We start from the raw sequence: 24714 nt of genomic DNA, 5'->3' as shown, positions 1-24714 counted from the left end.
GGCTCACTCCTTCTTGTGTCGTTCTCTGCACATGAGTTGCCCCTGGCATCGATATAGCACGGGTTTTCTAGCGCCAGCGCGGCGTCACGTGAAGTCAGCGAAGTGAATATTACACGAATCGAGTCGACATGTTTGCTTGTTACGATGATGGAAGCAGAAGAAATGTGTGTGGGACTTCACTGCATCGGCTGCTCGCCTTTCAGCGTCCCTGTGTCTTATCAGACGAAGGTGACTGTGAAATTGGCAACGAGGCAGAGTTTGACGAACACATGCAAACAGCACCGTTCAACGTCAGCCGAAATAGCTCAGTTGGGAGAGCGTTAGACTGAAGATCTAAAGGTCCCTGGTTCGATCCCGGGTTTCGGCAGGTACTCGTTTTGATGCGACGCCAATGGAATTGCTCTGCGTTGGTGATAATGCAACTACCGCTGACAACAACAATGACTCTCTCCTGTAGGTGTTCTGGTTGTCTAGTGCATGCCATAAGAGGAACTCACTAGACAACTGACTCCCTTAGAAGCAAAAGAATCAAAAAAGTCCTACCGACTGCGTTCCTTTTTCTGTGTCAGGTGGTGAAGAACGTCTTCAACGGAACCGTGAAATGAGCGAAAACGTGGGAAACATTGCATTCGAAATGCTTGCGAATTTTCCAATTGCCCAGTGAGTGTCGACAAAACATGTAAATTCGCTGCTCCAACGTATGAGACGTAACGACTCCTGCAATTTGTTGTTGCATCGTGTGTCAGCAGTCTTCGGTAGTGTGTTACGAGCTTATCGCGATAAGTTTGCAGACAGCATTTAGGCGACGTTTTATTAGTAACGGCCCCATGCAGCGATTGCACAGCAGTAAAGGACGTGAGTTGTGCATCGTGGGAGGTTTCACAGCGTCGCGTGAGCCCGGATAGCTCAGTCGGTAGAGCATTAGGCTTTTAACCTAAGGGTCCAGGGTTCAAGTCCCTGTCCGGGCGGAAATTTTAATACTTTGGTAGCGATTCGTCTGGTAGCGGTGGAAACGCTACGGAAAATAATGCAGCTACGCCTGTTTCTGACACCACAGTGCTTTAAACAGTAGCAGTTGCATGTGTCGGGACAACACCGCGCTACCGGCAGTCGTGGCCGAGTGGTTAAGGCGTCTGACTCGAAATCAGATTCCCTCTGGGAGCGTAGGTTCGAATCCTACCGGCTGCGTGCGATTTTGCGTAAAGAGGAGCAAAAATTTTCGCACACCTGTGACATGCGTGGGCGAATGCGGGTGCAAACCAGTGACGCCATTCTCAACAAGACGAAAGTTTCCGTTTAAGAATACTGAGTTTCGCGACGACCGCTGCTTACTGTGGCCATCGGTTCACCTCGCGCTGATGCTGGGACTGCAGAAAGCCGTCGCTGAGATCGTGAGTACACAGATGTGCTCGAAAGTGTTGGACAGAGCGAACATTCATTTCTTTTTAAGAATCGCAATTCAATCATTCGAGCGCGGCTAAGGCAGTGGTGCAGCGTTTCTTTTCATAAGATCTCGCAGTTGCTTGGAGGTATGCCCATCGTTTTAAGACGACAGAAAACTAGCGTCAGCGGTGCGTCAGTGGGAAGTCGGTGAAGTCGCCATTGGAGCCATAAGCCAGTAATTACAACATGCGAATCACTCGCACACCACGCAGCTGTACGATAATGCTCGTGCGTGGGCCCGCATAGCTGAGTCGGTAGAGCGTTAGGCTTTCAAACAAAGGGTCCTGGGTTCAAGTCCCTGTCTGGGCGAAAATTAATACACTTTCGTAACGGCTAATGGAAACCCTACGGAAAAGAGTGAGGCCACGCCGTTTTCTGCCATCAGATTGCTTGTAAAGGTGGCGGTTTCACTTGTCGGGAGTCGCTTCTGCCAACGGCAGTCGTGGCCGAGTGGTTAAGGCGTCTGACTTGAAATCAGATTCCCTCTGGGAGCGTAGGTTCGAGTCCTGCCGACTGCGAAAATTTTCTCGCTCTCAAAAGATGGACGTTTCAGCTGCATCCTAGCAGTTGCGTCACTACTAAACACGTGGGTCACCAGCAATGTGCAGTACTATTTGATCCAGGGCGCAGCGTTACAGTCGCGTCCAGAAGCCGCAGCTCATCTCCTCGTCTCACAGTCCATTTTAGCTTGCAGACGATGACGTGTAGCAATTTATGAGCTAACGCAAGTCGAATGTTTTACCGTGTGTATCTGCTAGAAACTGCCTCTCATACGGTGGAGAGGCTCACTCCTTCTTGTGTCGTTCTCTGCACATGAGTTGCCCCTGGCATCGATATAGCACGGGTTTTCTAGCGCCAGCGCGGCGTCACGTGAAGTCAGCGAAGTGAATATTACACGAATCGAGTCGACATGTTTGCTTGTTACGATGATGGAAGCAGAAGAAATGTGTGTGGGACTTCACTGCATCGGCTGCTCGCCTTTCAGCGTCCCTGTGTCTTATCAGACGAAGGTGACTGTGAAATTGGCAACGAGGCAGAGTTTGACGAACACATGCAAACAGCACCGTTCAACGTCAGCCGAAATAGCTTAGTTGGGAGAGCGTTAGACTGAAGATCTAAAGGTCCCTGGTTCGATCCCGGGTTTCGGCAGGTACTCGTTTTGATGCGACGCCAATGGAATTGCTCTGCGTTGGTGATAATGCAACTACCGCTGACAACAACAATGACTCTCTCCTGTAGGTGTTCTGGTTGTCTAGTGCATGCCATAAGAGGAACTCACTAGACAACTGACTCCCTTAGAAGCAAAAGAATCAAAAAAGTCCTACCGACTGCGTTCCTTTTTCTGTGTCAGGTGGTGAAGAACGTCTTCAACGGAACCGTGAAATGAGCGAAAACGTGGGAAACATTGCATTCGAAATGCTTGCGAATTTTCCAATTGCCCAGTGAGTGTCGACAAAACATGTAAATTCGCTGCTCCAACGTATGAGACGTAACGACTCCTGCAATTTGTTGTTGCATCGTGTGTCAGCAGTCTTCGGTAGTGTGTTACGAGCTTATCGCGATAAGTTTGCAGACAGCATTTAGGCGACGTTTTATTAGTAACGGCCCCATGCAGCGATTGCACAGCAGTAAAGGACGTGAGTTGTGCATCGTGGGAGGTTTCACAGCGTCGCGTGAGCCCGGATAGCTCAGTCGGTAGAGCATTAGGCTTTTAACTTAAGGGTCCAGGGTTCAAGTCCCTGTCCGGGCGGAAATTTTAATACTTTGGTAGCGATTCGTCTGGTAGCGGTGGAAACGCTACGGAAAATAATGCAGCTACGCCTGTTTCTGACACCACAGTGCTTTAAACAGTAGCAGTTGCATGTGTCGGGACAACACCGCGCTACCGGCAGTCGTGGCCGAGTGGTTAAGGCGTCTGACTCGAAATCAGATTCCCTCTGGGAGCGTAGGTTCGAATCCTACCGGCTGCGTGCGATTTTGCGTAAAGAGGAGCAAAAATTTTCGCACACCTGTGACATGCGTGGGCGAATGCGGGTGCAAACCAGTGACGCCATTCTCAACAAGACGAAAGTTTCCGTTTAAGAATACTGAGTTTCGCGACGACCGCTGCTTACTGTGGCCATCGGTTCACCTCGCGCTGATGCTGGGACTGCAGAAAGCCGTCGCTGAGATCGTGAGTACACAGATGTGCTCGAAAGTGTTGGACAGAGCGAACATTCATTTCTTTTTAAGAATCGCAATTCAATCATTCGAGCGCGGCTAAGGCAGTGGTGCAGCGTTTCTTTTCATAAGATCTCGCAGTTGCTTGGAGGTATGCCCATCGTTTTAAGACGACAGAAAACTAGCGTCAGCGGTGCGTCAGTGGGAAGTCGGTGAAGTCGCCATTGGAGCCATAAGCCAGTAATTACAACATGCGAATCACTCGCACACCACGCAGCTGTACGATAATGCTCGTGCGTGGGCCCGCATAGCTGAGTCGGTAGAGCGTTAGGCTTTCAAACAAAGGGTCCTGGGTTCAAGTCCCTGTCTGGGCGAAAATTAATACACTTTCGTAACGGCTAATGGAAACCCTACGGAAAAGAGTGAGGCCACGCCGTTTTCTGCCATCAGATTGCTTGTAAAGGTGGCGGTTTCACTTGTCGGGAGTCGCTTCTGCCACCGGCAGTCGTGGCCGAGTGGTTAAGGCGTCTGACTTGAAATCAGATTCCCTCTGGGAGCGTAGGTTCGAGTCCTGCCGACTGCGAAAATTTTCTCGCTCTCAAAAGATGGACGTTTCAGCTGCATCCTAGCAGTTGCGTCACTACTAAACACGTGGGTCACCAGCAATGTGCAGTACTATTTGATCCAGGGCGCAGCGTTACAGTCGCGTCCAGAAGCCGCAGCTCATCTCCTCGTCTCACAGTCCATTTTAGCTTGCAGACGATGACGTGTAGCAATTTATGAGCTAACGCAAGTCGAATGTTTTACCGTGTGTATCTGCTAGAAACTGCCTCTCATACGGTGGAGAGGCTCACTCCTTCTTGTGTCGTTCTCTGCACATGAGTTGCCCCTGGCATCGATATAGCACGGGTTTTCTAGCGTCAGCGCGGCGTCACGTGAAGTCAGCGAAGTGAATATTACACGAATCGAGTCGACATGTTTGCTTGTTACGATGATGGAAGCAGAAGAAATGTGTGTGGGACTTCACTGCATCGGCTGCTCGCCTTTCAGCGTCCCTGTGTCTTATCAGACGAAGGTGACTGTGAAATTGGCAACGAGGCAGAGTTTGACGAACACATGCAAACAGCACCGTTCAACGTCAGCCGAAATAGCTCAGTTGGGAGAGCGTTAGACTGAAGATCTAAAGGTCCCTGGTTCGATCCCGGGTTTCGGCAGGTACTCGTTTTGATGCGACGCCAATGGAATTGCTCTGCGTTGGTGATAATGCAACTACCGCTGACAACAACAATGACTCTCTCCTGTAGGTGTTCTGGTTGTCTAGTGCATGCCATAAGAGGAACTCACTAGACAACTGACTCCCTTAGAAGCAAAAGAATCAAAAAAGTCCTACCGACTGCGTTCCTTTTTCTGTGTCAGGTGGTGAAGAACGTCTTCAACGGAACCGTGAAATGAGCGAAAACGTGGGAAACATTGCATTCGAAATGCTTGCGAATTTTCCAATTGCCCAGTGAGTGTCGACAAAACATGTAAATTCGCTGCTCCAACGTATGAGACGTAACGACTCCTGCAATTTGTTGTTGCATCGTGTGTCAGCAGTCTTCGGTAGTGTGTTACGAGCTTATCGCGATAAGTTTGCAGACAGCATTTAGGCGACGTTTTATTAGTAACGGCCCCATGCAGCGATTGCACAGCAGTAAAGGACGTGAGTTGTGCATCGTGGGAGGTTTCACAGCGTCGCGTGAGCCCGGATAGCTCAGTCGGTAGAGCATTAGGCTTTTAACCTAAGGGTCCAGGGTTCAAGTCCCTGTCCGGGCGGAAATTTTAATACTTTGGTAGCGATTCGTCTGGTAGCGGTGGAAACGCTACGGAAAATAATGCAGCTACGCCTGTTTCTGACACCACAGTGCTTTAAACAGTAGCAGTTGCATGTGTCGGGACAACACCGCGCTACCGGCAGTCGTGGCCGAGTGGTTAAGGCGTCTGACTCGAAATCAGATTCCCTCTGGGAGCGTAGGTTCGAATCCTACCGGCTGCGTGCGATTTTGCGTAAAGAGGAGCAAAAATTTTCGCACACCTGTGACATGCGTGGGCGAATGCGGGTGCAAACCAGTGACGCCATTCTCAACAAGACGAAAGTTTCCGTTTAAGAATACTGAGTTTCGCGACGACCGCTGCTTACTGTGGCCATCGGTTCACCTCGCGCTGATGCTGGGACTGCAGAAAGCCGTCGCTGAGATCGTGAGTACACAGATGTGCTCGAAAGTGTTGGACAGAGCGAACATTCATTTCTTTTTAAGAATCGCAATTCAATCATTCGAGCGCGGCTAAGGCAGTGGTGCAGCGTTTCTTTTCATAAGATCTCGCAGTTGCTTGGAGGTATGCCCATCGTTTTAAGACGACAGAAAACTAGCGTCAGCGGTGCGTCAGTGGGAAGTCGGTGAAGTCGCCATTGGAGCCATAAGCCAGTAATTACAACATGCGAATCACTCGCACACCACGCAGCTGTACGATAATGCTCGTGCGTGGGCCCGCATAGCTGAGTCGGTAGAGCGTTAGGCTTTCAAACAAAGGGTCCTGGGTTCAAGTCCCTGTCTGGGCGAAAATTAATACACTTTCGTAACGGCTAATGGAAACCCTACGGAAAAGAGTGAGGCCACGCCGTTTTCTGCCATCAGATTGCTTGTAAAGGTGGCGGTTTCACTTGTCGGGAGTCGCTTCTGCCACCGGCAGTCGTGGCCGAGTGGTTAAGGCGTCTGACTTGAAATCAGATTCCCTCTGGGAGCGTAGGTTCGAGTCCTGCCGACTGCGAAAATTTTCTCGCTCTCAAAAGATGGACGTTTCAGCTGCATCCTAGCAGTTGCGTCACTACTAAACACGTGGGTCACCAGCAATGTGCAGTACTATTTGATCCAGGGCGCAGCGTTACAGTCGCGTCCAGAAGCCGCAGCTCATCTCCTCGTCTCACAGTCCATTTTAGCTTGCAGACGATGACGTGTAGCAATTTATGAGCTAACGCAAGTCGAATGTTTTACCGTGTGTATCTGCTAGAAACTGCCTCTCATACGGTGGAGAGGCTCACTCCTTCTTGTGTCGTTCTCTGCACATGAGTTGCCCCTGGCATCGATATAGCACGGGTTTTCTAGCGTCAGCGCGGCGTCACGTGAAGTCAGCGAAGTGAATATTACACGAATCGAGTCGACATGTTTGCTTGTTACGATGATGGAAGCAGAAGAAATGTGTGTGGGACTTCACTGCATCGGCTGCTCGCCTTTCAGCGTCCCTGTGTCTTATCAGACGAAGGTGACTGTGAAATTGGCAACGAGGCAGAGTTTGACGAACACATGCAAACAGCACCGTTCAACGTCAGCCGAAATAGCTCAGTTGGGAGAGCGTTAGACTGAAGATCTAAAGGTCCCTGGTTCGATCCCGGGTTTCGGCAGGTACTCGTTTTGATGCGACGCCAATGGAATTGCTCTGCGTTGGTGATAATGCAACTACCGCTGACAACAACAATGACTCTCTCCTGTAGGTGTTCTGGTTGTCTAGTGCATGCCATAAGAGGAACTCACTAGACAACTGACTCCCTTAGAAGCAAAAGAATCAAAAAAGTCCTACCGACTGCGTTCCTTTTTCTGTGTCAGGTGGTGAAGAACGTCTTCAACGGAACCGTGAAATGAGCGAAAACGTGGGAAACATTGCATTCGAAATGCTTGCGAATTTTCCAATTGCCCAGTGAGTGTCGACAAAACATGTAAATTCGCTGCTCCAACGTATGAGACGTAACGACTCCTGCAATTTGTTGTTGCATCGTGTGTCAGCAGTCTTCGGTAGTGTGTTACGAGCTTATCGCGATAAGTTTGCAGACAGCATTTAGGCGACGTTTTATTAGTAACGGCCCCATGCAGCGATTGCACAGCAGTAAAGGACGTGAGTTGTGCATCGTAGGAGGTTTCACAGCGTCGCGTGAGCCCGGATAGCTCAGTCGGTAGAGCATTAGGCTTTTAACCTAAGGGTCCAGGGTTCAAGTCCCTGTCCGGGCGGAAATTTTAATACTTTGGTAGCGATTCGTCTGGTAGCGGTGGAAACGCTACGGAAAATAATGCAGCTACGCCTGTTTCTGACACCACAGTGCTTTAAACAGTAGCAGTTGCATGTGTCGGGACAACACCGCGCTACCGGCAGTCGTGGCCGAGTGGTTAAGGCGTCTGACTCGAAATCAGATTCCCTCTGGGAGCGTAGGTTCGAATCCTACCGGCTGCGTGCGATTTTGCGTAAAGAGGAGCAAAAATTTTCGCACACCTGTGACATGCGTGGGCGAATGCGGGTGCAAACCAGTGACGCCATTCTCAACAAGACGAAAGTTTCCGTTTAAGAATACTGAGTTTCGCGACGACCGCTGCTTACTGTGGCCATCGGTTCACCTCGCGCTGATGCTGGGACTGCAGAAAGCCGTCGCTGAGATCGTGAGTACACAGATGTGCTCGAAAGTGTTGGACAGAGCGAACATTCATTTCTTTTTAAGAATCGCAATTCAATCATTCGAGCGCGGCTAAGGCAGTGGTGCAGCGTTTCTTTTCATAAGATCTCGCAGTTGCTTGGAGGTATGCCCATCGTTTTAAGACGACAGAAAACTAGCGTCAGCGGTGCGTCAGTGGGAAGTCGGTGAAGTCGCCATTGGAGCCATAAGCCAGTAATTACAACATGCGAATCACTCGCACACCACGCAGCTGTACGATAATGCTCGTGCGTGGGCCCGCATAGCTGAGTCGGTAGAGCGTTAGGCTTTCAAACAAAGGGTCCTGGGTTCAAGTCCCTGTCTGGGCGAAAATTAATACACTTTCGTAACGGCTAATGGAAACCCTACGGAAAAGAGTGAGGCCACGCCGTTTTCTGCCATCAGATTGCTTGTAAAGGTGGCGGTTTCACTTGTCGGGAGTCGCTTCTGCCACCGGCAGTCGTGGCCGAGTGGTTAAGGCGTCTGACTTGAAATCAGATTCCCTCTGGGAGCGTAGGTTCGAGTCCTGCCGACTGCGAAAATTTTCTCGCTCTCAAAAGATGGACGTTTCAGCTGCATCCTAGCAGTTGCGTCACTACTAAACACGTGGGTCACCAGCAATGTGCAGTACTATTTGATCCAGGGCGCAGCGTTACAGTCGCGTCCAGAAGCCGCAGCTCATCTCCTCGTCTCACAGTCCATTTTAGCTTGCAGACGATGACGTGTAGCAATTTATGAGCTAACGCAAGTCGAATGTTTTACCGTGTGTATCTGCTAGAAACTGCCTCTCATACGGTGGAGAGGCTCACTCCTTCTTGTGTCGTTCTCTGCACATGAGTTGCCCCTGGCATCGATATAGCACGGGTTTTCTAGCGTCAGCGCGGCGTCACGTGAAGTCAGCGAAGTGAATATTACACGAATCGAGTCGACATGTTTGCTTGTTACGATGATGGAAGCAGAAGAAATGTGTGTGGGACTTCACTGCATCGGCTGCTCGCCTTTCAGCGTCCCTGTGTCTTATCAGACGAAGGTGACTGTGAAATTGGCAACGAGGCAGAGTTTGACGAACACATGCAAACAGCACCGTTCAACGTCAGCCGAAATAGCTCAGTTGGGAGAGCGTTAGACTGAAGATCTAAAGGTCCCTGGTTCGATCCCGGGTTTCGGCAGGTACTCGTTTTGATGCGACGCCAATGGAATTGCTCTGCGTTGGTGATAATGCAACTACCGCTGACAACAACAATGACTCTCTCCTGTAGGTGTTCTGGTTGTCTAGTGCATGCCATAAGAGGAACTCACTAGACAACTGACTCCCTTAGAAGCAAAAGAATCAAAAAAGTCCTACCGACTGCGTTCCTTTTTCTGTGTCAGGTGGTGAAGAACGTCTTCAACGGAACCGTGAAATGAGCGAAAACGTGGGAAACATTGCATTCGAAATGCTTGCGAATTTTCCAATTGCCCAGTGAGTGTCGACAAAACATGTAAATTCGCTGCTCCAACGTATGAGACGTAACGACTCCTGCAATTTGTTGTTGCATCGTGTGTCAGCAGTCTTCGGTAGTGTGTTACGAGCTTATCGCGATAAGTTTGCAGACAGCATTTAGGCGACGTTTTATTAGTAACGGCCCCATGCAGCGATTGCACAGCAGTAAAGGACGTGAGTTGTGCATCGTGGGAGGTTTCACAGCGTCGCGTGAGCCCGGATAGCTCAGTCGGTAGAGCATTAGGCTTTTAACCTAAGGGTCCAGGGTTCAAGTCCCTGTCCGGGCGGAAATTTTAATACTTTGGTAGCGATTCGTCTGGTAGCGGTGGAAACGCTACGGAAAATAATGCAGCTACGCCTGTTTCTGACACCACAGTGCTTTAAACAGTAGCAGTTGCATGTGTCGGGACAACACCGCGCTACCGGCAGTCGTGGCCGAGTGGTTAAGGCGTCTGACTCGAAATCAGATTCCCTCTGGGAGCGTAGGTTCGAATCCTACCGGCTGCGTGCGATTTTGCGTAAAGAGGAGCAAAAATTTTCGCACACCTGTGACATGCGTGGGCGAATGCGGGTGCAAACCAGTGACGCCATTCTCAACAAGACGAAAGTTTCCGTTTAAGAATACTGAGTTTCGCGACGACCGCTGCTTACTGTGGCCATCGGTTCACCTCGCGCTGATGCTGGGACTGCAGAAAGCCGTCGCTGAGATCGTGAGTACACAGATGTGCTCGAAAGTGTTGGACAGAGCGAACATTCATTTCTTTTTAAGAATCGCAATTCAATCATTCGAGCGCGGCTAAGGCAGTGGTGCAGCGTTTCTTTTCATAAGATCTCGCAGTTGCTTGGAGGTATGCCCATCGTTTTAAGACGACAGAAAACTAGCGTCAGCGGTGCGTCAGTGGGAAGTCGGTGAAGTCGCCATTGGAGCCATAAGCCAGTAATTACAACATGCGAATCACTCGCACACCACGCAGCTGTACGATAATGCTCGTGCGTGGGCCCGCATAGCTGAGTCGGTAGAGCGTTAGGCTTTCAAACAAAGGGTCCTGGGTTCAAGTCCCTGTCTGGGCGAAAATTAATACACTTTCGTAACGGCTAATGGAAACCCTACGGAAAAGAGTGAGGCCACGCCGTTTTCTGCCATCAGATTGCTTGTAAAGGTGGCGGTTTCACTTGTCGGGAGTCGCTTCTGCCAACGGCAGTCGTGGCCGAGTGGTTAAGGCGTCTGACTTGAAATCAGATTCCCTCTGGGAGCGTAGGTTCGAGTCCTGCCGACTGCGAAAATTTTCTCGCTCTCAAAAGATGGACGTTTCAGCTGCATCCTAGCAGTTGCGTCACTACTAAACACGTGGGTCACCAGCAATGTGCAGTACTATTTGATCCAGGGCGCAGCGTTACAGTCGCGTCCAGAAGCCGCAGCTCATCTCCTCGTCTCACAGTCCATTTTAGCTTGCAGACGATGACGTGTAGCAATTTATGAGCTAACGCAAGTCGAATGTTTTACCGTGTGTATCTGCTAGAAACTGCCTCTCATACGGTGGAGAGGCTCACTCCTTCTTGTGTCGTTCTCTGCACATGAGTTGCCCCTGGCATCGATATAGCACGGGTTTTCTAGCGCCAGCGCGGCGTCACGTGAAGTCAGCGAAGTGAATATTACACGAATCGAGTCGACATGTTTGCTTGTTACGATGATGGAAGCAGAAGAAATGTGTGTGGGACTTCACTGCATCGGCTGCTCGCCTTTCAGCGTCCCTGTGTCTTATCAGACGAAGGTGACTGTGAAATTGGCAACGAGGCAGAGTTTGACGAACACATGCAAACAGCACCGTTCAACGTCAGCCGAAATAGCTCAGTTGGGAGAGCGTTAGACTGAAGATCTAAAGGTCCCTGGTTCGATCCCGGGTTTCGGCAGGTACTCGTTTTGATGCGACGCCAATGGAATTGCTCTGCGTTGGTGATAATGCAACTACCGCTGACAACAACAATGACTCTCTCCTGTAGGTGTTCTGGTTGTCTAGTGCATGCCATAAGAGGAACTCACTAGACAACTGACTCCCTTAGAAGCAAAAGAATCAAAAAAGTCCTACCGACTGCGTTCCTTTTTCTGTGTCAGGTGGTGAAGAACGTCTTCAACGGAACCGTGAAATGAGCGAAAACGTGGGAAACATTGCATTCGAAATGCTTGCGAATTTTCCAATTGCCCAGTGAGTGTCGACAAAACATGTAAATTCGCTGCTCCAACGTATGAGACGTAACGACTCCTGCAATTTGTTGTTGCATCGTGTGTCAGCAGTCTTCGGTAGTGTGTTACGAGCTTATCGCGATAAGTTTGCAGACAGCATTTAGGCGACGTTTTATTAGTAACGGCCCCATGCAGCGATTGCACAGCAGTAAAGGACGTGAGTTGTGCATCGTGGGAGGTTTCACAGCGTCGCGTGAGCCCGGATAGCTCAGTCGGTAGAGCATTAGGCTTTTAACCTAAGGGTCCAGGGTTCAAGTCCCTGTCCGGGCGGAAATTTTAATACTTTGGTAGCGATTCGTCTGGTAGCGGTGGAAACGCTACGGAAAATAATGCAGCTACGCCTGTTTCTGACACCACAGTGCTTTAAACAGTAGCAGTTGCATGTGTCGGGACAACACCGCGCTACCGGCAGTCGTGGCCGAGTGGTTAAGGCGTCTGACTCGAAATCAGATTCCCTCTGGGAGCGTAGGTTCGAATCCTACCGGCTGCGTGCGATTTTGCGTAAAGAGGAGCAAAAATTTTCGCACACCTGTGACATGCGTGGGCGAATGCGGGTGCAAACCAGTGACGCCATTCTCAACAAGACGAAAGTTTCCGTTTAAGAATACTGAGTTTCGCGACGACCGCTGCTTACTGTGGCCATCGGTTCACCTCGCGCTGATGCTGGGACTGCAGAAAGCCGTCGCTGAGATCGTGAGTACACAGATGTGCTCGAAAGTGTTGGACAGAGCGAACATTCATTTCTTTTTAAGAATCGCAATTCAATCATTCGAGCGCGGCTAAGGCAGTGGTGCAGCGTTTCTTTTCATAAGATCTCGCAGTTGCTTGGAGGTATGCCCATCGTTTTAAGACGACAGAAAACTAGCGTCAGCGGTGCGTCAGTGGGAAGTCGGTGAAGTCGCCATTGGAGCCATAAGCCAGTAATTACAACATGCGAATCACTCGCACACCACGCAGCTGTACGATAATGCTCGTGCGTGGGCCCGCATAGCTGAGTCGGTAGAGCGTTAGGCTTTCAAACAAAGGGTCCTGGGTTCAAGTCCCTGTCTGGGCGAAAATTAATACACTTTCGTAACGGCTAATGGAAACCCTACGGAAAAGAGTGAGGCCACGCCGTTTTCTGCCATCAGATTGCTTGTAAAGGTGGCGGTTTCACTTGTCGGGAGTCGCTTCTGCCAACGGCAGTCGTGGCCGAGTGGTTAAGGCGTCTGACTTGAAATCAGATTCCCTCTGGGAGCGTAGGTTCGAGTCCTGCCGACTGCGAAAATTTTCTCGCTCTCAAAAGATGGACGTTTCAGCTGCATCCTAGCAGTTGCGTCACTACTAAACACGTGGGTCACCAGCAATGTGCAGTACTATTTGATCCAGGGCGCAGCGTTACAGTCGCGTCCAGAAGCCGCAGCTCATCTCCTCGTCTCACAGTCCATTTTAGCTTGCAGACGATGACGTGTAGCAATTTATGAGCTAACGCAAGTCGAATGTTTTACCGTGTGTATCTGCTAGAAACTGCCTCTCATACGGTGGAGAGGCTCACTCCTTCTTGTGTCGTTCTCTGCACATGAGTTGCCCCTGGCATCGATATAGCACGGGTTTTCTAGCGCCAGCGCGGCGTCACGTGAAGTCAGCGAAGTGAATATTACACGAATCGAGTCGACATGTTTGCTTGTTACGATGATGGAAGCAGAAGAAATGCGTGTGGGACTTCACTGCATCGGCTGCTCGCCTTTCAGCGTCCCTGTGTCCTATCAGACGAAGGTGACTGTGAAATTGGCAACGAGGCAGAGTTTGACGAACACATGCAAACAGCACCGTTCAACGTCAGCCGAAATAGCTCAGTTGGGAGAGCGTTAGACTGAAGATCTAAAGGTCCCTGGTTCGATCCCGGGTTTCGGCAGGTACTCGTTTTGATGCGACGCCAATGGAATTGCTCTGCGTTGGTGATAATGCAACTACCGCTGACAACAACAATGACTCTCTCCTGTAGGTGTTCTGGTTGTCTAGTGCATGCCATAAGAGGAACTCACTAGACAACTGACTCCCTTAGAAGCAAAAGAATCAAAAAAGTCCTACCGACTGCGTTCCTTTTTCTGTGTCAGGTGGTGAAGAACGTCTTCAACGGAACCGTGAAATGAGCGAAAACGTGGGAAACATTGCATTCGAAATGCTTGCGAATTTTCCAATTGCCCAGTGAGTGTCGACAAAACATGTAAATTCGCTGCTCCAACGTATGAGACGTAACGACTCCTGCAATTTGTTGTTGCATCGTGTGTCAGCAGTCTTCGGTAGTGTGTTACGAGCTTATCGCGATAAGTTTGCAGACAGCATTTAGGCGACGTTTTATTAGTAACGGCCCCATGCAGCGATTGCACAGCAGTAAAGGACGTGAGTTGTGCATCGTGGGAGGTTTCACAGCGTCGCGTGAGCCCGGATAGCTCAGTCGGTAGAGCATTAGGCTTTTAACCTAAGGGTCCAGGGTTCAAGTCCCTGTCCGGGCGGAAATTTTAATACTTTGGTAGCGATTCGTCTGGTAGCGGTGGAAACGCTACGGAAAATAATGCAGCTACGCCTGTTTCTGACACCACAGTGCTTTAAACAGTAGCAGTTGCATGTGTCGGGACAACACCGCGCTACCGGCAGTCGTGGCCGAGTGGTTAAGGCGTCTGACTCGAAATCAGATTCCCTCTGGGAGCGTAGGTTCGAATCCTACCGGCTGCGTGCGATTTTGCGTAAAGAGGAGCAAAAATTTTCGCACACCTGTGACATGCGTGGGCGAATGCGGGTGCAAACCAGTGACGCCATTCTCAACAAGACGAAAGTTTCCGTTTAAGAATACTGAGTTTCGCGACGACCGCTGCTTACTGTGGCCATCGGTTCACCTCGCGCTGATGCTGGGACTGCAGAAAGCCGTCGCTGAGATCGTGAGTACACAGATGTGCTCGAAAGTGTTGGACAGAGCGAACATTCATTTCTTTTTAAGAATCGCAATTCAATCATTCGAGCGCGGCTAAGGCAGTGGTGCAGCGTTTCTTTTCATAAGATCTCGCAGTTGCTTGGAGGTATGCCCATCGTTTTAAGACGACAGAAAACTAGCGTCAGCGGTGCGTCAGTGGGAAGTCGGTGAAGTCGCCATTGGAGCCATAAGCCAGTAATTACAACATGCGAATCACTCGCACACCACGCAGCTGTACGATAATGCTCGTGCGTGGGCCCGCATAGCTGAGTCGGTAGAGCGTTAGGCTTTCAAACAAAGGGTCCTGGGTTCAAGTCCCTGTCTGGGCGAAAATTAATACACTTTCGTAACGGCTAATGGAAACCCTACGGAAAAGAGTGAGGCCACGCCGTTTTCTGCCATCAGATTGCTTGTAAAGGTGGCGGTTTCACTTGTCGGGAGTCGCTTCTGCCAACGGCAGTCGTGGCCGAGTGGTTAAGGCGTCTGACTTGAAATCAGATTCCCTCTGGGAGCGTAGGTTCGAGTCCTGCCGACTGCGAAAATTTTCTCGCTCTCAAAAGATGGACGTTTCAGCTGCATCCTAGCAGTTGCGTCACTACTAAACACGTGGGTCACCAGCAATGTGCAGTACTATTTGATCCAGGGCGCAGCGTTACAGTCGCGTCCAGAAGCCGCAGCTCATCTCCTCGTCTCACAGTCCATTTTAGCTTGCAGACGATGACGTGTAGCAATTTATGAGCTAACGCAAGTCGAATGTTTTACCGTGTGTATCTGCTAGAAACTGCCTCTCATACGGTGGAGAGGCTCACTCCTTCTTGTGTCGTTCTCTGCACATGAGTTGCCCCTGGCATCGATATAGCACGGGTTTTCTAGCGCCAGCGCGGCGTCACGTGAAGTCAGCGAAGTGAATATTACACGAATCGAGTCGACATGTTTGCTTGTTACGATGATGGAAGCAGAAGAAATGTGTGTGGGACTTCACTGCATCGGCTGCTCGCCTTTCAGCGTCCCTGTGTCTTATCAGACGAAGGTGACTGTGAAATTGGCAACGAGGCAGAGTTTGACGAACACATGCAAACAGCACCGTTCAACGTCAGCCGAAATAGCTCAGTTGGGAGAGCGTTAGACTGAAGATCTAAAGGTCCCTGGTTCGATCCCGGGTTTCGGCAGGTACTCGTTTTGATGCGACGCCAATGGAATTGCTCTGCGTTGGTGATAATGCAACTACCGCTGACAACAACAATGACTCTCTCCTGTAGGTGTTCTGGTTGTCTAGTGCATGCCATAAGAGGAACTCACTAGACAACTGACTCCCTTAGAAGCAAAAGAATCAAAAAAGTCCTACCGACTGCGTTCCTTTTTCTGTGTCAGGTGGTGAAGAACGTCTTCAACGGAACCGTGAAATGAGCGAAAACGTGGGAAACATTGCATTCGAAATGCTTGCGAATTTTCCAATTGCCCAGTGAGTGTCGACAAAACATGTAAATTCGCTGCTCCAACGTATGAGACGTAACGACTCCTGCAATTTGTTGTTGCATCGTGTGTCAGCAGTCTTCGGTAGTGTGTTACGAGCTTATCGCGATAAGTTTGCAGACAGCATTTAGGCGACGTTTTATTAGTAACGGCCCCATGCAGCGATTGCACAGCAGTAAAGGACGTGAGTTGTGCATCGTGGGAGGTTTCACAGCGTCGCGTGAGCCCGGATAGCTCAGTCGGTAGAGCATTAGGCTTTTAACCTAAGGGTCCAGGGTTCAAGTCCCTGTCCGGGCGGAAATTTTAATACTTTGGTAGCGATTCGTCTGGTAGCGGTGGAAACGCTACGGAAAATAATGCAGCTACGCCTGTTTCTGACACCACAGTGCTTTAAACAGTAGCAGTTGCATGTGTCGGGACAACACCGCGCTACCGGCAGTCGTGGCCGAGTGGTTAAGGCGTCTGACTCGAAATCAGATTCCCTCTGGGAGCGTAGGTTCGAATCCTACCGGCTGCGTGCGATTTTGCGTAAAGAGGAGCAAAAATTTTCGCACACCTGTGACATGCGTGGGCGAATGCGGGTGCAAACCAGTGACGCCATTCTCAACAAGACGAAAGTTTCCGTTTAAGAATACTGAGTTTCGCGACGACCGCTGCTTACTGTGGCCATCGGTTCACCTCGCGCTGATGCTGGGACTGCAGAAAGCCGTCGCTGAGATCGTGAGTACACAGATGTGCTCGAAAGTGTTGGACAGAGCGAACATTCATTTCTTTTTAAGAATCGCAATTCAATCATTCGAGCGCGGCTAAGGCAGTGGTGCAGCGTTTCTTTTCATAAGATCTCGCAGTTGCTTGGAGGTATGCCCATCGTTTTAAGACGACAGAAAACTAGCGTCAGCGGTGCGTCAGTGGGAAGTCGGTGAAGTCGCCATTGGAGCCATAAGCCAGTAATTACAACATGCGAATCACTCGCACACCACGCAGCTGTACGATAATGCTCGTGCGTGGGCCCGCATAGCTGAGTCGGTAGAGCGTTAGGCTTTCAAACAAAGGGTCCTGGGTTCAAGTCCCTGTCTGGGCGAAAATTAATACACTTTCGTAACGGCTAATGGAAACCCTACGGAAAAGAGTGAGGCCACGCCGTTTTCTGCCATCAGATTGCTTGTAAAGGTGGCGGTTTCACTTGTCGGGAGTCGCTTCTGCCAACGGCAGTCGTGGCCGAGTGGTTAAGGCGTCTGACTTGAAATCAGATTCCCTCTGGGAGCGTAGGTTCGAGTCCTGCCGACTGCGAAAATTTTCTCGCTCTCAAAAGATGGACGTTTCAGCTGCATCCTAGCAGTTGCGTCACTACTAAACACGTGGGTCACCAGCAATGTGCAGTACTATTTGATCCAGGGCGCAGCGTTACAGTCGCGTCCAGAAGCCGCAGCTCATCTCCTCGTCTCACAGTCCATTTTAGCTTGCAGACGATGACGTGTAGCAATTTATGAGCTAACGCAAGTCGAATGTTTTACCGTGTGTATCTGCTAGAAACTGCCTCTCATACGGTGGAGAGGCTCACTCCTTCTTGTGTCGTTCTCTGCACATGAGTTGCCCCTGGCATCGATATAGCACGGGTTTTCTAGCGCCAGCGCGGCGTCACGTGAAGTCAGCGAAGTGAATATTACACGAATCGAGTCGACATGTTTGCTTGTTACGATGATGGAAGCAGAAGAAATGTGTGTGGGACTTCACTGCATCGGCTGCTCGCCTTTCAGCGTCCCTGTGTCTTATCAGACGAAGGTGACTGTGAAATTGGCAACGAGGCAGAGTTTGACGAACACATGCAAACAGCACCGTTCAACGTCAGCCGAAATAGCTCAGTTGGGAGAGCGTTAGACTGAAGATCTAAAGGTCCCTGGTTCGATCCCGGGTTTCGGCAGGTACTCGTTTTGATGCGACGCCAATGGAATTGCTCTGCGTTGGTGATAATGCAACTACCGCTGACAACAACAATGACTCTCTCCTGTAGGTGTTCTGGTTGTCTAGTGCATGCCATAAGAGGAACTCACTAGACAACTGACTCCCTTAGAAGCAAAAGAATCAAAAAAGTCCTACCGACTGCGTTCCTTTTTCTGTGTCAGGTGGTGAAGAACGTCTTCAACGGAACCGTGAAATGAGCGAAAACGTGGGAAACATTGCATTCGAAATGCTTGCGAATTTTCCAATTGCCCAGTGAGTGTCGACAAAACATGTAAATTCGCTGCTCCAACGTATGAGACGTAACGACTCCTGCAATTTGTTGTTGCATCGTGTGTCAGCAGTCTTCGGTAGTGTGTTACGAGCTTATCGCGATAAGTTTGCAGACAGCATTTAGGCGACGTTTTATTAGTAACGGCCCCATGCAGCGATTGCACAGCAGTAAAGGACGTGAGTTGTGCATCGTGGGAGGTTTCACAGCGTCGCGTGAGCCCGGATAGCTCAGTCGGTAGAGCATTAGGCTTTTAACCTAAGGGTCCAGGGTTCAAGTCCCTGTCCGGGCGGAAATTTTAATACTTTGGTAGCGATTCGTCTGGTAGCGGTGGAAACGCTACGGAAAATAATGCAGCTACGCCTGTTTCTGACACCACAGTGCTTTAAACAGTAGCAGTTGCATGTGTCGGGACAACACCGCGCTACCGGCAGTCGTGGCCGAGTGGTTAAGGCGTCTGACTCGAAATCAGATTCCCTCTGGGAGCGTAGGTTCGAATCCTACCGGCTGCGTGCGATTTTGCGTAAAGAGGAGCAAAAATTTTCGCACACCTGTGACATGCGTGGGCGAATGCGGGTGCAAACCAGTGACGCCATTCTCAACAAGACGAAAGTTTCCGTTTAAGAATACTGAGTTTCGCGACGACCGCTGCTTACTGTGGCCATCGGTTCACCTCGCGCTGATGCTGGGACTGCAGAAAGCCGTCGCTGAGATCGTGAGTACACAGATGTGCTCGAAAGTGTTGGACAGAGCGAACATTCATTTCTTTTTAAGAATCGCAATTCAATCATTCGAGCGCGGCTAAGGCAGTGGTGCAGCGTTTCTTTTCATAAGATCTCGCAGTTGCTTGGAGGTATGCCCATCGTTTTAAGACGACAGAAAACTAGCGTCAGCGGTGCGTCAGTGGGAAGTCGGTGAAGTCGCCATTGGAGCCATAAGCCAGTAATTACAACATGCGAATCACTCGCACACCACGCAGCTGTACGATAATGCTCGTGCGTGGGCCCGCATAGCTGAGTCGGTAGAGCGTTAGGCTTTCAAACAAAGGGTCCTGGGTTCAAGTCCCTGTCTGGGCGAAAATTAATACACTTTCGTAACGGCTAATGGAAACCCTACGGAAAAGAGTGAGGCCACGCCGTTTTCTGCCATCAGATTGCTTGTAAAGGTGGCGGTTTCACTTGTCGGGAGTCGCTTCTGCCAACGGCAGTCGTGGCCGAGTGGTTAAGGCGTCTGACTTGAAATCAGATTCCCTCTGGGAGCGTAGGTTCGAGTCCTGCCGACTGCGAAAATTTTCTCGCTCTCAAAAGATGGACGTTTCAGCTGCATCCTAGCAGTTGCGTCACTACTAAACACGTGGGTCACCAGCAATGTGCAGTACTATTTGATCCAGGGCGCAGCGTTACAGTCGCGTCCAGAAGCCGCAGCTCATCTCCTCGTCTCACAGTCCATTTTAGCTTGCAGACGATGACGTGTAGCAATTTATGAGCTAACGCAAGTCGAATGTTTTACCGTGTGTATCTGCTAGAAACTGCCTCTCATACGGTGGAGAGGCTCACTCCTTCTTGTGTCGTTCTCTGCACATGAGTTGCCCCTGGCATCGATATAGCACGGGTTTTCTAGCGCCAGCGCGGCGTCACGTGAAGTCAGCGAAGTGAATATTACACGAATCGAGTCGACATGTTTGCTTGTTACGATGATGGAAGCAGAAGAAATGTGTGTGGGACTTCACTGCATCGGCTGCTCGCCTTTCAGCGTCCCTGTGTCTTATCAGACGAAGGTGACTGTGAAATTGGCAACGAGGCAGAGTTTGACGAACACATGCAAACAGCACCGTTCAACGTCAGCCGAAATAGCTCAGTTGGGAGAGCGTTAGACTGAAGATCTAAAGGTCCCTGGTTCGATCCCGGGTTTCGGCAGGTACTCGTTTTGATGCGACGCCAATGGAATTGCTCTGCGTTGGTGATAATGCAACTACCGCTGACAACAACAATGACTCTCTCCTGTAGGTGTTCTGGTTGTCTAGTGCATGCCATAAGAGGAACTCACTAGACAACTGACTCCCTTAGAAGCAAAAGAATCAAAAAAGTCCTACCGACTGCGTTCCTTTTTCTGTGTCAGGTGGTGAAGAACGTCTTCAACGGAACCGTGAAATGAGCGAAAACGTGGGAAACATTGCATTCGAAATGCTTGCGAATTTTCCAATTGCCCAGTGAGTGTCGACAAAACATGTAAATTCGCTGCTCCAACGTATGAGACGTAACGACTCCTGCAATTTGTTGTTGCATCGTGTGTCAGCAGTCTTCGGTAGTGTGTTACGAGCTTATCGCGATAAGTTTGCAGACAGCATTTAGGCGACGTTTTATTAGTAACGGCCCCATGCAGCGATTGCACAGCAGTAAAGGACGTGAGTTGTGCATCGTGGGAGGTTTCACAGCGTCGCGTGAGCCCGGATAGCTCAGTCGGTAGAGCATTAGGCTTTTAACCTAAGGGTCCAGGGTTCAAGTCCCTGTCCGGGCGGAAATTTTAATACTTTGGTAGCGATTCGTCTGGTAGCGGTGGAAACGCTACGGAAAATAATGCAGCTACGCCTGTTTCTGACACCACAGTGCTTTAAACAGTAGCAGTTGCATGTGTCGGGACAACACCGCGCTACCGGCAGTCGTGGCCGAGTGGTTAAGGCGTCTGACTCGAAATCAGATTCCCTCTGGGAGCGTAGGTTCGAATCCTACCGGCTGCGTGCGATTTTGCGTAAAGAGGAGCAAAAATTTTCGCACACCTGTGACATGCGTGGGCGAATGCGGGTGCAAACCAGTGACGCCATTCTCAACAAGACGAAAGTTTCCGTTTAAGAATACTGAGTTTCGCGACGACCGCTGCTTACTGTGGCCATCGGTTCACCTCGCGCTGATGCTGGGACTGCAGAAAGCCGTCGCTGAGATCGTGAGTACACAGATGTGCTCGAAAGTGTTGGACAGAGCGAACATTCATTTCTTTTTAAGAATCGCAATTCAATCATTCGAGCGCGGCTAAGGCAGTGGTGCAGCGTTTCTTTTCATAAGATCTCGCAGTTGCTTGGAGGTATGCCCATCGTTTTAAGACGACAGAAAACTAGCGTCAGCGGTGCGTCAGTGGGAAGTCGGTGAAGTCGCCATTGGAGCCATAAGCCAGTAATTACAACATGCGAATCACTCGCACACCACGCAGCTGTACGATAATGCTCGTGCGTGGGCCCGCATAGCTGAGTCGGTAGAGCGTTAGGCTTTCAAACAAAGGGTCCTGGGTTCAAGTCCCTGTCTGGGCGAAAATTAATACACTTTCGTAACGGCTAATGGAAACCCTACGGAAAAGAGTGAGGCCACGCCGTTTTCTGCCATCAGATTGCTTGTAAAGGTGGCGGTTTCACTTGTCGGGAGTCGCTTCTGCCAACGGCAGTCGTGGCCGAGTGGTTAAGGCGTCTGACTTGAAATCAGATTCCCTCTGGGAGCGTAGGTTCGAGTCCTGCCGACTGCGAAAATTTTCTCGCTCTCAAAAGATGGACGTTTCAGCTGCATCCTAGCAGTTGCGTCACTACTAAACACGTGGGTCACCAGCAATGTGCAGTACTATTTGATCCAGGGCGCAGCGTTACAGTCGCGTCCAGAAGCCGCAGCTCATCTCCTCGTCTCACAGTCCATTTTAGCTTGCAGACGATGACGTGTAGCAATTTATGAGCTAACGCAAGTCGAATGTTTTACCGTGTGTATCTGCTAGAAACTGCCTCTCATACGGTGGAGAGGCTCACTCCTTCTTGTGTCGTTCTCTGCACATGAGTTGCCCCTGGCATCGATATAGCACGGGTTTTCTAGCGCCAGCGCGGCGTCACGTGAAGTCAGCGAAGTGAATATTACACGAATCGAGTCGACATGTTTGCTTGTTACGATGATGGAAGCAGAAGAAATGTGTGTGGGACTTCACTGCATCGGCTGCTCGCCTTTCAGCGTCCCTGTGTCTTATCAGACGAAGGTGACTGTGAAATTGGCAACGAGGCAGAGTTTGACGAACACATGCAAACAGCACCGTTCAACGTCAGCCGAAATAGCTCAGTTGGGAGAGCGTTAGACTGAAGATCTAAAGGTCCCTGGTTCGATCCCGGGTTTCGGCAGGTACTCGTTTTGATGCGACGCCAATGGAATTGCTCTGCGTTGGTGATAATGCAACTACCGCTGACAACAACAATGACTCTCTCCTGTAGGTGTTCTGGTTGTCTAGTGCATGCCATAAGAGGAACTCACTAGACAACTGACTCCCTTAGAAGCAAAAGAATCAAAAAAGTCCTACCGACTGCGTTCCTTTTTCTGTGTCAGGTGGTGAAGAACGTCTTCAACGGAACCGTGAAATGAGCGAAAACGTGGGAAACATTGCATTCGAAATGCTTGCGAATTTTCCAATTGCCCAGTGAGTGTCGACAAAACATGTAAATTCGCTGCTCCAACGTATGAGACGTAACGACTCCTGCAATTTGTTGTTGCATCGTGTGTCAGCAGTCTTCGGTAGTGTGTTACGAGCTTATCGCGATAAGTTTGCAGACAGCATTTAGGCGACGTTTTATTAGTAACGGCCCCATGCAGCGATTGCACAGCAGTAAAGGACGTGAGTTGTGCATCGTGGGAGGTTTCACAGCGTCGCGTGAGCCCGGATAGCTCAGTCGGTAGAGCATTAGGCTTTTAACCTAAGGGTCCAGGGTTCAAGTCCCTGTCCGGGCGGAAATTTTAATACTTTGGTAGCGATTCGTCTGGTAGCGGTGGAAACGCTACGGAAAATAATGCAGCTACGCCTGTTTCTGACACCACAGTGCTTTAAACAGTAGCAGTTGCATGTGTCGGGACAACACCGCGCTACCGGCAGTCGTGGCCGAGTGGTTAAGGCGTCTGACTCGAAATCAGATTCCCTCTGGGAGCGTAGGTTCGAATCCTACCGGCTGCGTGCGATTTTGCGTAAAGAGGAGCAAAAATTTTCGCACACCTGTGACATGCGTGGGCGAATGCGGGTGCAAACCAGTGACGCCATTCTCAACAAGACGAAAGTTTCCGTTTAAGAATACTGAGTTTCGCGACGACCGCTGCTTACTGTGGCCATCGGTTCACCTCGCGCTGATGCTGGGACTGCAGAAAGCCGTCGCTGAGATCGTGAGTACACAGATGTGCTCGAAAGTGTTGGACAGAGCGAACATTCATTTCTTTTTAAGAATCGCAATTCAATCATTCGAGCGCGGCTAAGGCAGTGGTGCAGCGTTTCTTTTCATAAGATCTCGCAGTTGCTTGGAGGTATGCCCATCGTTTTAAGACGACAGAAAACTAGCGTCAGCGGTGCGTCAGTGGGAAGTCGGTGAAGTCGCCATTGGAGCCATAAGCCAGTAATTACAACATGCGAATCACTCGCACACCACGCAGCTGTACGATAATGCTCGTGCGTGGGCCCGCATAGCTGAGTCGGTAGAGCGTTAGGCTTTCAAACAAAGGGTCCTGGGTTCAAGTCCCTGTCTGGGCGAAAATTAATACACTTTCGTAACGGCTAATGGAAACCCTACGGAAAAGAGTGAGGCCACGCCGTTTTCTGCCATCAGATTGCTTGTAAAGGTGGCGGTTTCACTTGTCGGGAGTCGCTTCTGCCAACGGCAGTCGTGGCCGAGTGGTTAAGGCGTCTGACTTGAAATCAGATTCCCTCTGGGAGCGTAGGTTCGAGTCCTGCCGACTGCGAAAATTTTCTCGCTCTCAAAAGATGGACGTTTCAGCTGCATCCTAGCAGTTGCGTCACTACTAAACACGTGGGTCACCAGCAATGTGCAGTACTATTTGATCCAGGGCGCAGCGTTACAGTCGCGTCCAGAAGCCGCAGCTCATCTCCTCGTCTCACAGTCCATTTTAGCTTGCAGACGATGACGTGTAGCAATTTATGAGCTAACGCAAGTCGAATGTTTTACCGTGTGTATCTGCTAGAAACTGCCTCTCATACGGTGGAGAGGCTCACTCCTTCTTGTGTCGTTCTCTGCACATGAGTTGCCCCTGGCATCGATATAGCACGGGTTTTCTAGCGCCAGCGCGGCGTCACGTGAAGTCAGCGAAGTGAATATTACACGAATCGAGTCGACATGTTTGCTTGTTACGATGATGGAAGCAGAAGAAATGTGTGTGGGACTTCACTGCATCGGCTGCTCGCCTTTCAGCGTCCCTGTGTCTTATCAGACGAAGGTGACTGTGAA

General features: G+C 50.2%; 44 non-coding genes across 44 annotated transcripts; all 44 read left to right on the top strand.

Annotated features, from left to right (window-relative positions):
- The first annotated feature begins 294 nt into the window (after positions 1 to 294).
- Positions 295 to 367, top strand: Trnaf-gaa. The gene has a single exon. It is a non-coding gene; the product is annotated as a tRNA-Phe (tRNA).
- A 528-nt stretch (positions 368 to 895) lies between these two features.
- Positions 896 to 968, top strand: Trnak-uuu. Its single transcript has one exon. It is a non-coding gene; the product is annotated as a tRNA-Lys (tRNA).
- Positions 969 to 1106: 138 nt separating this feature from the next.
- On the top strand, positions 1107 to 1188 carry Trnas-cga. The gene has a single exon. It is a non-coding gene; the product is annotated as a tRNA-Ser (tRNA).
- Positions 1189 to 1879: 691 nt separating this feature from the next.
- On the top strand, positions 1880 to 1961 carry Trnas-uga. Its single transcript has one exon. It is a non-coding gene; the product is annotated as a tRNA-Ser (tRNA).
- A 558-nt stretch (positions 1962 to 2519) lies between these two features.
- On the top strand, positions 2520 to 2592 carry Trnaf-gaa. The gene has a single exon. It is a non-coding gene; the product is annotated as a tRNA-Phe (tRNA).
- Positions 2593 to 3120: 528 nt separating this feature from the next.
- Positions 3121 to 3193, top strand: Trnak-uuu. The gene has a single exon. It is a non-coding gene; the product is annotated as a tRNA-Lys (tRNA).
- A 138-nt stretch (positions 3194 to 3331) lies between these two features.
- Trnas-cga lies at positions 3332 to 3413 on the top strand. Its single transcript has one exon. It is a non-coding gene; the product is annotated as a tRNA-Ser (tRNA).
- Positions 3414 to 4104: 691 nt separating this feature from the next.
- Trnas-uga lies at positions 4105 to 4186 on the top strand. The gene has a single exon. It is a non-coding gene; the product is annotated as a tRNA-Ser (tRNA).
- Positions 4187 to 4744: 558 nt separating this feature from the next.
- Trnaf-gaa lies at positions 4745 to 4817 on the top strand. The gene has a single exon. It is a non-coding gene; the product is annotated as a tRNA-Phe (tRNA).
- Positions 4818 to 5345: 528 nt separating this feature from the next.
- Positions 5346 to 5418, top strand: Trnak-uuu. The gene has a single exon. It is a non-coding gene; the product is annotated as a tRNA-Lys (tRNA).
- A 138-nt stretch (positions 5419 to 5556) lies between these two features.
- On the top strand, positions 5557 to 5638 carry Trnas-cga. The gene has a single exon. It is a non-coding gene; the product is annotated as a tRNA-Ser (tRNA).
- Positions 5639 to 6329: 691 nt separating this feature from the next.
- Positions 6330 to 6411, top strand: Trnas-uga. The gene has a single exon. It is a non-coding gene; the product is annotated as a tRNA-Ser (tRNA).
- A 558-nt stretch (positions 6412 to 6969) lies between these two features.
- On the top strand, positions 6970 to 7042 carry Trnaf-gaa. The gene has a single exon. It is a non-coding gene; the product is annotated as a tRNA-Phe (tRNA).
- Positions 7043 to 7570: 528 nt separating this feature from the next.
- Trnak-uuu lies at positions 7571 to 7643 on the top strand. Its single transcript has one exon. It is a non-coding gene; the product is annotated as a tRNA-Lys (tRNA).
- Positions 7644 to 7781: 138 nt separating this feature from the next.
- On the top strand, positions 7782 to 7863 carry Trnas-cga. The gene has a single exon. It is a non-coding gene; the product is annotated as a tRNA-Ser (tRNA).
- A 691-nt stretch (positions 7864 to 8554) lies between these two features.
- On the top strand, positions 8555 to 8636 carry Trnas-uga. The gene has a single exon. It is a non-coding gene; the product is annotated as a tRNA-Ser (tRNA).
- Positions 8637 to 9194: 558 nt separating this feature from the next.
- Trnaf-gaa lies at positions 9195 to 9267 on the top strand. Its single transcript has one exon. It is a non-coding gene; the product is annotated as a tRNA-Phe (tRNA).
- A 528-nt stretch (positions 9268 to 9795) lies between these two features.
- Trnak-uuu lies at positions 9796 to 9868 on the top strand. Its single transcript has one exon. It is a non-coding gene; the product is annotated as a tRNA-Lys (tRNA).
- Positions 9869 to 10006: 138 nt separating this feature from the next.
- Trnas-cga lies at positions 10007 to 10088 on the top strand. The gene has a single exon. It is a non-coding gene; the product is annotated as a tRNA-Ser (tRNA).
- A 691-nt stretch (positions 10089 to 10779) lies between these two features.
- On the top strand, positions 10780 to 10861 carry Trnas-uga. The gene has a single exon. It is a non-coding gene; the product is annotated as a tRNA-Ser (tRNA).
- A 558-nt stretch (positions 10862 to 11419) lies between these two features.
- On the top strand, positions 11420 to 11492 carry Trnaf-gaa. The gene has a single exon. It is a non-coding gene; the product is annotated as a tRNA-Phe (tRNA).
- Positions 11493 to 12020: 528 nt separating this feature from the next.
- On the top strand, positions 12021 to 12093 carry Trnak-uuu. Its single transcript has one exon. It is a non-coding gene; the product is annotated as a tRNA-Lys (tRNA).
- A 138-nt stretch (positions 12094 to 12231) lies between these two features.
- Trnas-cga lies at positions 12232 to 12313 on the top strand. The gene has a single exon. It is a non-coding gene; the product is annotated as a tRNA-Ser (tRNA).
- Positions 12314 to 13004: 691 nt separating this feature from the next.
- Positions 13005 to 13086, top strand: Trnas-uga. Its single transcript has one exon. It is a non-coding gene; the product is annotated as a tRNA-Ser (tRNA).
- Positions 13087 to 13644: 558 nt separating this feature from the next.
- Trnaf-gaa lies at positions 13645 to 13717 on the top strand. The gene has a single exon. It is a non-coding gene; the product is annotated as a tRNA-Phe (tRNA).
- Positions 13718 to 14245: 528 nt separating this feature from the next.
- Positions 14246 to 14318, top strand: Trnak-uuu. Its single transcript has one exon. It is a non-coding gene; the product is annotated as a tRNA-Lys (tRNA).
- A 138-nt stretch (positions 14319 to 14456) lies between these two features.
- Trnas-cga lies at positions 14457 to 14538 on the top strand. The gene has a single exon. It is a non-coding gene; the product is annotated as a tRNA-Ser (tRNA).
- A 691-nt stretch (positions 14539 to 15229) lies between these two features.
- Trnas-uga lies at positions 15230 to 15311 on the top strand. The gene has a single exon. It is a non-coding gene; the product is annotated as a tRNA-Ser (tRNA).
- A 558-nt stretch (positions 15312 to 15869) lies between these two features.
- On the top strand, positions 15870 to 15942 carry Trnaf-gaa. The gene has a single exon. It is a non-coding gene; the product is annotated as a tRNA-Phe (tRNA).
- A 528-nt stretch (positions 15943 to 16470) lies between these two features.
- Positions 16471 to 16543, top strand: Trnak-uuu. Its single transcript has one exon. It is a non-coding gene; the product is annotated as a tRNA-Lys (tRNA).
- Positions 16544 to 16681: 138 nt separating this feature from the next.
- Positions 16682 to 16763, top strand: Trnas-cga. Its single transcript has one exon. It is a non-coding gene; the product is annotated as a tRNA-Ser (tRNA).
- A 691-nt stretch (positions 16764 to 17454) lies between these two features.
- On the top strand, positions 17455 to 17536 carry Trnas-uga. The gene has a single exon. It is a non-coding gene; the product is annotated as a tRNA-Ser (tRNA).
- Positions 17537 to 18094: 558 nt separating this feature from the next.
- Trnaf-gaa lies at positions 18095 to 18167 on the top strand. Its single transcript has one exon. It is a non-coding gene; the product is annotated as a tRNA-Phe (tRNA).
- Positions 18168 to 18695: 528 nt separating this feature from the next.
- On the top strand, positions 18696 to 18768 carry Trnak-uuu. Its single transcript has one exon. It is a non-coding gene; the product is annotated as a tRNA-Lys (tRNA).
- Positions 18769 to 18906: 138 nt separating this feature from the next.
- On the top strand, positions 18907 to 18988 carry Trnas-cga. The gene has a single exon. It is a non-coding gene; the product is annotated as a tRNA-Ser (tRNA).
- Positions 18989 to 19679: 691 nt separating this feature from the next.
- Trnas-uga lies at positions 19680 to 19761 on the top strand. Its single transcript has one exon. It is a non-coding gene; the product is annotated as a tRNA-Ser (tRNA).
- Positions 19762 to 20319: 558 nt separating this feature from the next.
- On the top strand, positions 20320 to 20392 carry Trnaf-gaa. The gene has a single exon. It is a non-coding gene; the product is annotated as a tRNA-Phe (tRNA).
- Positions 20393 to 20920: 528 nt separating this feature from the next.
- Trnak-uuu lies at positions 20921 to 20993 on the top strand. Its single transcript has one exon. It is a non-coding gene; the product is annotated as a tRNA-Lys (tRNA).
- A 138-nt stretch (positions 20994 to 21131) lies between these two features.
- On the top strand, positions 21132 to 21213 carry Trnas-cga. Its single transcript has one exon. It is a non-coding gene; the product is annotated as a tRNA-Ser (tRNA).
- A 691-nt stretch (positions 21214 to 21904) lies between these two features.
- Trnas-uga lies at positions 21905 to 21986 on the top strand. The gene has a single exon. It is a non-coding gene; the product is annotated as a tRNA-Ser (tRNA).
- A 558-nt stretch (positions 21987 to 22544) lies between these two features.
- Trnaf-gaa lies at positions 22545 to 22617 on the top strand. The gene has a single exon. It is a non-coding gene; the product is annotated as a tRNA-Phe (tRNA).
- Positions 22618 to 23145: 528 nt separating this feature from the next.
- Positions 23146 to 23218, top strand: Trnak-uuu. The gene has a single exon. It is a non-coding gene; the product is annotated as a tRNA-Lys (tRNA).
- Positions 23219 to 23356: 138 nt separating this feature from the next.
- Trnas-cga lies at positions 23357 to 23438 on the top strand. Its single transcript has one exon. It is a non-coding gene; the product is annotated as a tRNA-Ser (tRNA).
- A 691-nt stretch (positions 23439 to 24129) lies between these two features.
- On the top strand, positions 24130 to 24211 carry Trnas-uga. Its single transcript has one exon. It is a non-coding gene; the product is annotated as a tRNA-Ser (tRNA).
- The last annotated feature ends 503 nt before the right edge of the window (positions 24212 to 24714 follow it).

This window comes from Schistocerca americana, chromosome 3 (assembly GCF_021461395.2).
Source record: "Schistocerca americana isolate TAMUIC-IGC-003095 chromosome 3, iqSchAmer2.1, whole genome shotgun sequence".
Taxonomy (NCBI): Eukaryota; Metazoa; Arthropoda; class Insecta; order Orthoptera; family Acrididae; genus Schistocerca; species Schistocerca americana.
The sequence above is the reverse complement of the archived record's forward strand: the minus strand, read 5'-3'. Positions and strand labels throughout refer to the sequence as shown.